Source organism: Capra hircus, chromosome 1 (genome assembly GCF_001704415.2).
Source record: "Capra hircus breed San Clemente chromosome 1, ASM170441v1, whole genome shotgun sequence".
NCBI lineage: Eukaryota > Metazoa > Chordata > Mammalia > Artiodactyla > Bovidae > Capra > Capra hircus.
Window position 1 is genome coordinate 53382095 of NC_030808.1, and position 12430 is coordinate 53394524.

Consider the following 12430-nt stretch of genomic DNA (forward strand, 5'->3'; position numbering starts at 1 on the left):
TTATTAAAAATATATGCAATGAAATCTATTTGTCTTGGCAATTTGACACCTACCACCCATTTTTAAAATGCAGAAGTAAAGCTTGTATTGATACAGTATGATTCCATTTATGTGGGCTATGTAGAGTGGTCAAATTTAAGAGACAGAAAGTAGAAGGGTAGTGGTCAGGGGCTAGCAGGAGGGGCAGATTAAAAATTGTTAATGGGGTATAGAATTTCAGTTTTGTAAGATAAAGTGTTCTGGAGACTGGTTGCATAGCAGTGTGAATGTGCTTACCACTACTGAACTGTACACTTAAAGATGGTTCAAGTGGTAAATTTTATGTGATGTGTATCTTATCACAATTTTTAAATTAAAAATATATTTTGAAGTGAAAAAAATAAAGTGAAGCTTTTATTTAATAGTGAAAAATATTACATTATTACTAGTTTCCATCCCCTTCCTCTATACAACTTTTTAAAAGACTTACCAGTAATTGGATGAAATCCATTACTTGTTTAGATGTTTCTTTTCTTGAGGTAACATTGGTCTATAACATTATATAAGTTTCATGTATATGACATTATAATTTGACTTCTGAGTATGCTACAGCATGATCACCACCAAAAGCCTATTTTTTATTCATCAACATATATTGACCCCTTTACCCATTTGCCCTTCCTGCAACACCCTTCTCCATAGGGGATCATTCTTTAACATTCCCATTATTATATAAAAAAATTACTTCCAGTAATAATTATGTAATGATCAGTAATAATCATTATTTCTTGATCAATTCTAAAGTTTTAAAACAAAACCTATTAAGAGAAGCAAATGTCAGTTTTAAAGATGCTTTAAATTCAGTATGTACTTTTGTGTGAACTAAAATTTGTAGTTACCAAAATTATCATACCTCCCAGTTTGCACTGTCTGAATTTAAATTTAAAACACAATTAAACTCAATATAATCATACAGAATAACCAAATTGATATAATTCAAGTTCTGTTTAATTTGTCTTAACAATCACCAGGCTGTCATTGCTTATTTAGATTCTACTGTTTTACTGCAGGAATACATAGAAGGATAGGAATTGTAGACACACACTCAAACTTGAAATGTTTTTTAACTGTTACAAATTGACTTTAAAAATGAAAGCATATAGCTGAGGCCTAGTATCAACACATGGGGCCAACGATGTAATTGGGAGTATTCTGAACTAACTTCCATGTAGAATACAACACTTGTTCAAAGATATGTAATAACACTGTGCTAATTTGAAGTTTACATAAATTTTATTAAAGGAACAATAATCATAATATGTTTAGCCTAACAAATTATGTGTTGAAGGAGGAGTATTATACCACTGACTATTTAGAATTGCATGTATATGGTGATAACAGAAGCTGAGTTGACTTTTATTGAGATGTATTAGTGCTTTTAAATTCTCTATAGACAATGCATCCTGCTTCTTTCCTGTGCCTGTACCTTCGATACTCATGGCTTATATTAATAGTATGAAGACACTGCCTGTAATCAGCCACCACAAGGTAGAATTTCCACTTCAGCATTCTTGGAAAATGGTCAGAAGCTGCTACACAGAGGGGATAGAAGAAAGGTTTTTGCTCCTTCAAAATCCATAGACTAAGTAGAGTATTTTAATATTTTTTTCTCCTTAGAGCTACCCTCTTCCTAAGAGTGCACTCCTTTCCCAATGGCTTAAAGGTGGAGGTACATTTTTAATCTGTCTTATCTGCTTTTCCCATCTATTTAATTTTCTACTGTTTGCTTATATAAAATACCAAAATCAGATTGATTATATTCTTTGTAGCCAAAGATGGAGAATCTCTATACAGTCAGCATAAACAAGACCAGGAGCTGACTATGGCTCAGATCATGAACTCTTTATTGCCAAATTCGACTTAAATTGAAGAAAGTAGGCAAAACCACTAGCCCATTCAGGTATGACCTAAATCAAATCCCTTATGATTATACGGTGGAAGTGACAAATAGATTCAAGGGATTATATCTGATAGGCAGAGTGCCTGAAGAACTACGGTCAGAGGTTTCTGAAATTGTACAGGAGGCAGGGATAAAGACCGTCTCCAAGAAAAAGAAATGCAAAAAGGCAAGGTGGTTGTCTGAGGAGGGCTTACAAATAGCTGAGAAAAGAAGACAAGCTAAAGGCAATGGAGAAAAGGAAAGATATACCCATCTGAATGCACAGTTCCAAAGAATAGCCAGGAGAGATAAGAAAGCCTTCCTCAGTGATCAGTGCAAAGAAATAGAGGAAAACAATAGAATAGGAAAGACTAGAAAAAAGGAAATTAAGAAATAGGAAAGACTTCAAGAAAAAAGATCTCTATCTCTTTAAGATATCAAGGGAACATTTCACGCAAAGATGGGCACAATAAAGGACAGAAACAGTATGGATCTAACAGAAGCAGAAGATATTAAGAAGAGGTGGCAAGAATACACAGAACTATACAAAAAAGATCTTCATGACCCAAATAATCACGGTGGTGTGATCACTCACCTGGACCCAGGCATCTTAGACTGCAAAGTCAAGTGGGCCTTAGCAAGTGCCACTTACGAACTAAGCTGTGGAGGTGATGGAATTCCAGCTGAGCTATTTCAAATCCTAAAAGATGATGCTGTGAAAGTGCTGCACTCAATATGCCAGCAAATTTGGAAAACTCAGCAGTGGCCACAGGACTGGCAAGATCAGTTTTCATTCCAATCCCTTAAAAAGGCAATACCAAAGAATGTTCAAACTAGTGCACAATTGCACTCATCTCACATGCTAGCAAAGTAATGCTCAAATTTCTCTAAGTAAAGCTTCAATGGTATGTGACCTGAAAACTTCCAGATGGTCAAGCTGGATTTAGAAAAGGGAGAGGAACCAGAGATAAAATTGCCGACATCTACTGGATCATTGAAAAATCAACAGAATTCCAGAAAAACATCTACTTCTGCTTCATTGACTATGCTAAAATCTTTGACTGTGTGGATCACAACAAACTGTGTGAAACTCTTAAATAGGAAGGAATACCAGACCACTTTATCTGCCTCATGAGGAACCTGTCTGCAAGTCAAGAAGCAACAGTTATAACCGGACATGGAAAAATGGGCTGGTTCCAAGTTGGGAAACGAGTATGTCAGAGTTGTGTACTGTCACCCTGCTTATTTAACTTCTATCCAGAGTACATCATGTGAAATGACAGGCTGGATGAAGCACAAATTGGAATCAAGATTACCAGGAGAAATATCAGTAACCTTGGATATGCAGATGACACCACCCTTATGGCAGAAAGTGAAGAGGAACTAAAGAGCCTCTTGATGAAAGTAAAAGAGGTGAGTGAAAAAGTTGGCTTAAAACTCAACATTCAAGAAACTAAGATCATGGCATCCAGTCCCATCACTTCATGGCAAATAAATGGGGAAACAATGGAAACAGTGAGAGTCTTTATTTTCTTGGGCTCCAAAATCACTGCAGGTGGTGACTGCAGCCATAAATTAAAAGACACTTGTTCCTTGGAAGATAAGCTATGACCAACCTAGACAGCATATTAAAAAGCAGAGGCATTACTTTGGTGATAAAGGCCGGTCTAGTCAAAGCTATTGTTTTTCCAGTAGTCACGTATGGATGTGAGAGTTGGACTATAAAGAAAGCTGAGCACTGAAGAAATGATGCTTTTGAACTGTGGTGTTGGAGAAGACTCTTGAGAGTCCCTTGGACTGAAAGGAGATCCAACCTGTCAATCTTAAAGAAAATCTGTTCTGGATATTCATTGGAAGGACTGATGCTGAAGCTGAAACTCCAATACCTTGGTCACCTGATGCAAAGAACAGACTCATTGGAAAAGACCCTCATCTGGGAAAGATTGAAGGCAGGAGGAGAAGGGGACAACAAAGAATGAGATGGTTGGAAGGCTTCACTGACTCAGTGGTCACGAGTTTGAGCAAGCTCCAGGAGTTGGTGATGGACAGGGAAGCCTGATGTGCTGCAGTCCTTGGGGTCTCAAAGAGTTGGACATGACAGAGCGACTGAACTGAACTTACATAAGATGAAACAGAATGCAAAGAAAAGTTGCAAAAGTTGGTAGCGTAGGACAGAGGCTGCACAGAACAGGGGCATAAATCTGAGTAAAAGTAACTGGAAAATTGGGAAAAGTAAGGTAGGAAAGATGGTGCTGAGACAGGGCCATCTGTTATAGGTTAGGCTCAGGCACAGCACTGATTCCCTATGACTCCCCTTGCACCTGGGTGCAGGAGTTTTCAGTGTGTAATATAGAAGCCTAAAGGGATACCAAATAACCCACTGAGTTATAAGAAGTAAACAACGGAGCTTCTATGTTTATTTTATTCTCAATCTTTAACATTTTCAGTCTGTATATGTTTTAGGGTAAAAATAATCCTACTATGTGTTTATAGTTTTAAAATGCATTTAAATGTATGCTTAATTTTTAAAAACTCATAGTGTATTTTTCAAAATATACCAATACCAAGAGCCACAGGAAGTTTGCAGGCCTCAAGGATAAGTTTCAGCTCTGTTTTTGGCTAGAGTTGGAGAGCTCTCTGATGAGGCGTTTAAATGCTGCCGTTTCATCTTGTGAATTCATATACTTCAGATATGACATGATCAATCAGTCAAGTCAATATTAGAGATTAAAAACTGAGATGCTGGTAAAAATTGAGAGGCTGACCCACCGTGAATAGAGATTAGTCATAGATTTGCTTGCAGATAGGGCAAAATGTCCCTCAAAAATGATCTTGGAATCTGCTCAATGGTTGCAGAGATACCTGATTAAGACTGCAGAGTTCTGCATCATTAAGCAGGGGGAAAATTGGTTCTGTGAAACTTGATGAGCTGATGCCTTCAATTAGCTGTGAAACCATAAAGTTTCTCTTCTCATCAAGGTTCCAATCAAGCACAAGTCGTCCCTAAGAAGAGAATTTGTATTCTGGAGGGCAAAAAGAATATATAAAAATATCCTAGAATGGCTGGATGGATTGATTTTTCCAAAGCTGTTGTCCCTCTGATGAAGGCAACAGTATGTTTTTAGCATTATCTATCATCAAGTTAGTTGTGGCATTGCTTAGGTAACAGACTGAACTATGCAGAGGGACAGAGATACTGAGTGGAGAATAATTACAGAGAGAGTCACAGGGGAGGAAATAATGAAAGACGAGCATCCAGGGAAGAAAATAGAGAAGAGGAATTCAAAAGAAAGAAGACGAGCATGGCGGAGGCTAGAAGTGGTACAGGCACATGGATTTCCTGGAAGTAGACAGCATTTCTTGGAGTCGTTTAAAGATGACATAGGTTAAGTCTGCATGGTCAGATCCACCTTAGGACCATGCACCATGGCAGCCATCCTAGCTCAGGGCTCTCTTCCTCACTTGTTCTGTCTCTTTGTTGGCTAGAGAGAAGTAATGGAGGATTCCAGGGCTCTGATTCAGGAAGGAGTTAGATCTAGGGGGAGATAAACAAGAGCCCCTGAAAAGAAGAGAGAGCTGTGGGAACTGCCCCTTTCCTCAGTGGAGGAATAGGAGATAATGGGTTGTCAAAAAGTCAAAAGGTAGGATTACTCATGCCATATTCCTGCGAGTGGATGCTTACTCATTTGACTCTCCAACTGCTGCTGCTGTTCTGCCAGTAAAATGGGGGTTAGGGTGAAGGTAGATTCAGCATAACTCAGGAAGTTTCCTTTAATTCTTTGAAGGTGTAGGAGGAGATCAGAGCTGGTCAGGGACAAGCTAGGTGGCCTGAGTATGTCCGTGTATCTCTATCTCTCTGTCTTTAGTGATATGTATATAAAGACAGAGAAACCTACCGCAGTATTGATTCACATGCATTTTAATGACATTATTATTTTGTGCTGCGTGGTAATTGGTCATATATGATAAGGAGCTGGCATACGTGACTAACACATATGGTTTTCCAGAGCCCAATCAGGTTTATGGTTTTACTTTCTGTATATTTGGCCACCTATAATAAATGTCCATGTTGATAGCATTCCTTGATACCAGATTCTGTCTAATTCACATCATAATCACTGGCTTAATCCTAACTGATAAATCATCTTCAGGTACCCAGGAATAAAACATGGGATTGGGAAACACTTGGCTAGGATTTGACTCACTCTTTTCTTGGGATTCCTGGAGTGCTGAGCTGGGTGGGTCACAGGGAGAAGGGAGCCATGTTTATAAAGGGGCCAAAGAGATTACTGGGAGAAAAGGGATAGAGCCTCTAACAATTCACTTTCAAGTTCAAATTCTTTATAACCTTATGTCTAGAGTCATATTTTTAGGACTAAGATAATTCTTTTAACTCAAAGTTTGAGGATTCAGATGACTGTGAATGACTTCTAACACAAAAGGACACCAAGATCCCAAACGAGAGCCCATTAGGAAGGAGGAGGGAGTCTAGACTGGATGACCTGGGCTCCACACCAAGGATCAGAGGCTCACAGTTGAAACTAGTTCTGGAAAAGCCTGGAATCCTCTTTGGTATTTATTGCCTGTGATTTGATAATAAGCAACTTGGGAGATTCTTGATTGGGGGTGCTAAAGTTTGAGATATAGTTTGGAGCAAAATCATGTTTCTGACTTGTTTATTCTTAGTGGTAAGACAACCTTAATGCCACAAATGAGTTTAAAGGTCTAATGATGAACACATAGTAGATCCATAAGCCTAAATAATTAGACACCAGGTATCTCTTCCCTGCCCACTTGTTTCTTTTCCCTAATGTTGATGACTTACTAGATTTTTAAGCTGCTTAAAAGCCAGAATCATTGCTTAATTCTCTATCTCCATTACTCACGGTGTCTAGCACATGGCAGATGTCAGTAGTTGTTGGTTGGTTAGCTGAATAAGTAAGTCGATGAATTTTGGCCTAAGAACTTATTATGTATTTCTTTCTGGTTCTCCCATCCAAGTACTAACCAGGTCTGACCCTGCTTAGCTTCCGAGATCAGACGAGATCAGGCATGTTCAGGGGGGTATGGCCATAGACCCTGGTTCTATCATGAGACAATTTGAGGGCCAAGTTAGAGTCTTTCATGCTGTTGAAGTATACCAACATACATTTTGTCATTTTTTTAAAAGGACAATCACTAACTTTGGGTTGCAAAGGATCAATCCCACCATTCCTCAGATGCATGAATGGGCTGTCCAGAGTCCCTGATTTTACACCACATGTTATTTTCATCCAGCACTACAGAGGTATCTAGCAAGCAGTTTTCTTAACCTCCCCGATCCATCTCTGCTCATAAAATTAATTCTAGCTTTCTTTTTCCACCTCTCTCTGACTTTTCTCTTGAGAAAATAACTTTTTTTTTCTTTATTTTCCTTTCCCTCCCTCCCTTTTCATTTCCCTTCCTTCCATCTATCCAACTTTTCTCCCTTCCTTCTTTCTTTCTTCTCCCTGCCGCACGAATTCTGGTCTCTTTGACTAGTGAGCCATAGTTCTTGTTATCACTTTTAAACACTCACATTTATAGCTAACTACTTGTCTACAGGAAAAGAGACTAATATAATGACAATTAAGGACAGACATTCCATTACGACATTCTTCTTCATTTTCTCTCCTAGATATTTCCAGAGGGAGAGGCAAGCAGTAGACTGAGTGGGTGAGAGAATGCCAATGGCTGATGAAAGTGAAGAAATTGTTTAACATTATTAGTTCATAATGATATACAAATGGAAATTGCTATCAATATCAGTTTTTACCTCTCAGATTCTCCAGGGTTAAGAAAACAAGGAAAGCAAGAATTCTTTGGGATATTTTCCTGCTGAAAACATAAAATCACTAATACATTTTCATGGGAGGTCATTTGGCAAAATATCTCAAAGCTTTAAAATATGTACTTCTTTTGACCCAGAAGTTCTACTTTATGGGCTTAATCTTTAAAAAAATTCAGAGACATGCACAAAGATTTATATTTTTAAAGTTTATTACTATTTATAGTAGTAAAAATATCTGAAATATTTAAATAAATTATAGCATGTTATATACACGAGATATTATGTACACTATGATATTATATTTAGGGTCTGTTGTCACATTATGAAAATCAGGGCACAGTATGCATTTTTTGACCCGATATAGACAGGTATAGGAAAATTCTGGGAGTGCCTTTGCTGATCAGATTAACAGTCATCCTCTTGGAGTGGTGGTATTAACGGTGATTTCAGACATTTTCTTATTTATAATTATTGATATATTCTACTTTTTCTACAATTATAGTGGTTTATTCTGTTAGTATTTAAAAGCTGTCTATGACAGATGGAGGTGAAGAGGGATTCAACCAGGCCTCTGATTTCTGTGTATAAGTGTCTTAGAGTCCATTCACTGATGGGAAACATAGCAAAGTCTATTCCCCTGTCTCCTAAATCTGATCTGACCTTGTGACTTGATTTGACCAGTGAGTGTGACAGAAATAATGTTGTACAACTTTTGGGGCTAGGCCATTAGAAGCTTTGTTGCTTCCATTTTGTTCCCTTGAAGTGCTGCCATGAAACCACCACATAAGGAAGTTGGTCTAACCTACTGGGAGGAAGGAGGACTCACAAAAGAGAACCAAGGTACCCCAGCCAACAGTCAGGACCAGGTGCCAGACACCATGAAAGGCATCATGGTCTTTCCAGGCCAGTCAACTCTCCAGCTGAATGCAGGGAGGTGCCTGAGCCCAGGTGAGTCTGGCAAAAGAGCCTTCCCATCAACCCCTTAAGGTGAGAAATAAAGAATACTGTTGTTTCAAGCACCAGTTGGGGTGTTAACTCAGAAAGAGATCACGGAAACAGTGGCATAAACATTAATCTTAAAAAGGAAGTTGAGGCTGGCTATGGTTGTCCATAACTTCCTGAAAATATTACCTCGGATGTTTGTATAGAAGCTTCATGGCAGTCATGTGCAGCTTGTGTTTTGAAAGGTTGTCTGGTGATACTTGGGTATAGAGTAGTATTACTTAGGAATAGTAATACTTAGGAATACTAAACAGAAATGATAGAAAGATCTCTGTTGCCTAGTTCCTCCGATGTCTATTTGGGGAAATTTTCAAGATATTTTCCCAACACTCCACCCGCTAGTGATCCACATACATTATAGAAATGAAAACTCAAGGATGAGGCCAATGAATGTCTCAGAAGTCAGCCTGAATTCAGCACCAGAGGGATAGAAATAAATACCCTCTCCAGGGCCCTTGGAGATGATCAAATTCACCCCACTGTTCAAAAGACAGCTCAGTCTAAGACTGAGACAGTAGTGGTGGCTTACTTCTGGTCACAAATAAGTGACCTCATAGGCACAGAGCTAGGAATAAACCCAAGTCTCTCTGCTCCTCTGCATTACAGTTTATATGATAAGTAAGTAAGCAAAGTCGCTCAGTCGTGTCCAACTCTTTGCGACCCCATGGACTGTAGCCTATCAGGCTCCTCTGTCCATGGGATTTTCCAGGCAAGAGTGCTGGAGTGGATTGCCATTTCCTTCTCCAGGGGATCTTCCCGACCCAGGAATCGAACCCAGGTCTCCTGCATTGCGGGCAGACGCTTTACCGTTTGAGCCACTAGGGAAGCATATATGATGTTGCCCCACTTATTCCAGCCCAATGAAATCTGAGAGGTAGGATAAAACACGTGGCCTTTGCTAATTTTAGGAACATTTCACATTTCAGTGGGATCGTAGGTCATAAAAGATGAGGGTCCAAAAAGTTATGCAGCCAAAAAGTATTATGCAGTCCTGTAAATATAACCATCAAATAAAATTGCAAAGGGGTTTCTTTCTCTGGATGCAAGACTGCCTGAGACCAGCAGAAAGTGAAGCTGCACAGCTTCAGTTTCACAGGTTGCATTCCCAGCAAAGTATTTCCAAAGCCAGATGCCTGGCGATGGATGTTGTCTCTCTCCTCTCCTACTGGGTAATTGATATTTATTATAAAACTAAGCAGGAGCATGTGGGAAAAAGAATTGTGACAGCTGCTAGTTTCAATATTCAGTTTTTTCTCAGTTCATCTCCCCTAGGCATAATACTCATGGATGTCACACTCACTGACATATTCTTCTGCTATTAACTTCTGTTATCATCATTTTGTTTCTTCCATGCCAAGCCCTGCCCATTAGGTTTCAAAGCTATATCAGAAAATATAAGGACTATGAACTATTGTCCCATGCCCAAACTTGGCAGTTGTGTCTGTAGATTAGAGTCAAGGAGTTGGTTCTGCTGAGGGGCCCTCCTATTTCCTGCTTCACTTCCTCCCTGGTGTGAAGAATTTCTGGCCCAGGATTAAGGGAAGAATTTAAGCCACTGGCTCTTTCTGAAGCTTTCTGATGCCAACCAAGACATCTGGGGTGTGACCTCAGCACTCCCTACTGGCATCAAGTTTGGCCCAAAGCTCTGTGATGTCTGAGATTTCTTTACTCCTAACAGCCTTTATTTCTCACTCATCTCACTATTCTGCCAGCCAGCAAGACAACAGTTCATGCTTGCATAAATCTGGCAAGGGCCCAGGATATTTGTGTGTATTGTGGGGAAGCAGCTGTCACTCTTTGTTGGTGTGGAGCCCTTCCACTTGCTCTTTGTGGGGTCTGGCCTGGAGGTCTGGGGCTAGGGTTGGAGATCTGGGCAATATGTGAATCAAGAGCTGGCAACCTGCTAATCTAACCTAATCCTTGCTTTTGGAGAGATTTTTTATCAGGGTCAAGGGCTCTAAATGCCATATGTATGGCATTTAGAGCAAGAGTCAGGACCCAGGAGGTCAGCAGTTTAGCAGACCCTGGGACAAAGTGAAGGGTAAAAGAATAAGACTAGGAGCAAATGAAGAAGATCTAATAATATAAAGAAGGCAAATTTTGGCAAAAGAGCTTGGCTTGTACAACATTTTGAATAAAAATTAAATCAGTTCACATTTAACCCTAGGGTATTTTATTTTCAAATCTAGACTCCCATCTCCTCTTGAAGCACCTTGTAGGTCTCCAGACCAGGTAAGGTAAGACAATCCCATCCAGAGTTCTCTCCAACCACTTAGCTCATCCCAGAGGAAAATGCTCATTTCAGGTGTGCATTTCTCGGTCTTCATTTTCCCTTTTCTTCACAAAGCATGAGGTGGAGTACACAGGACACACATTATCCTTTCATCTGGGTTTTCTCCTGAGGAATGGTTCATTATTTAAATAAAAGACTAGAATTTGAGAAACAGAATACTATCTGACATTCTAATGCTGCTTCTATTTCATACTATGATTTTTGCTCTCCCAAATCCTTCCTCCAAGTCACACGCTTGAGCCTGATCTTGGTGGAGAAATAATGTATGAAAGCCCACGCTTGACCTTAGTGTCACCACTGTAGGGGAACCAGAACAGGTTTTCCAAACAATTTTTTAAAGGAGCCCTTTTTAAAATATCACTTACATTTCCATGATAGTGGTCAGACTTCCCGGTATCCAGTAAAAAAACTTTTTGTATTCATTTATTAAAATATAGTATTGAGAGACTATTAAGAGTCCAGGATATGGACTGCCAACAAAATAAACATAGTCTTTGAGAGTTGGACCATAAAGAAGGCTGAGCACCAAAGAACTAATGCTTTCAAACTGTGGTGTTGGGAAAGACTCTTGAAAGGAGATCAAACCAGTCAATCTTAAATGAAGTCAGTCCTGAATATTCATTAGAAGGACTGATGCTGAAGCTCCAAAATTTTGGCCACCTGATGTGAATAGCTGACTCATTAGAAATGACCCAGATGCTGGGAAAGACTGAAGGTAGGAGGAGAAGGGGAGAACAAGAAGGGATGAGGTGGTTGGATGGCATCACCAACTCAATGGGCATGAGTCTGAGAAAGCTCTGGGAGATGGTGAAGGAATGTGAAGCCTGGTATGTTGCAGTCCGTGGGGTCATGAAGAGTCAGACACGACTGAGTTGACTGAACAACAACTGCCTTCACAGACATTATAGTCTAGTGCAGGATAAAAATATTAACTATCAAAGAATGACTCACAGAAATAACTACATACTCACCATTTAGGAGTCAGGATGAGGAAGTAGAGAGGAATCTCCCCTGTCGAAATGACATCTGTATGACTTGAGTAGAACTTGAGTGAACTGAAGTGGGAAGGCAAAGGCCCAGAGCAGGAAGCAGCCCCTCCACCAAGAGATTTCCACATGGGGAAGGCCAGGCTGGGGTGGGAGGGAAAGTCACTCAAATGTAACTCACCTAGTTAGGAAACCATTGGCTGGAACTGGATTTTTCATGCCAAAGCAAAGGGCCTATTTGGTTTTTTCAAGAGTACCCAGAAAACCTACAGGACCTGCTTGAGACTTCCACCTAACAGGGAGAAAGTGACACACAGAAAGCAGAGTTGACCGTTCACAGGAGAAAAGAATAGAATTTCATGATGATTTTAGCTTGTCAATCCTGCTTCAGCTGCTGCTGCTAAGTTGCTCCAGTTGTGTCT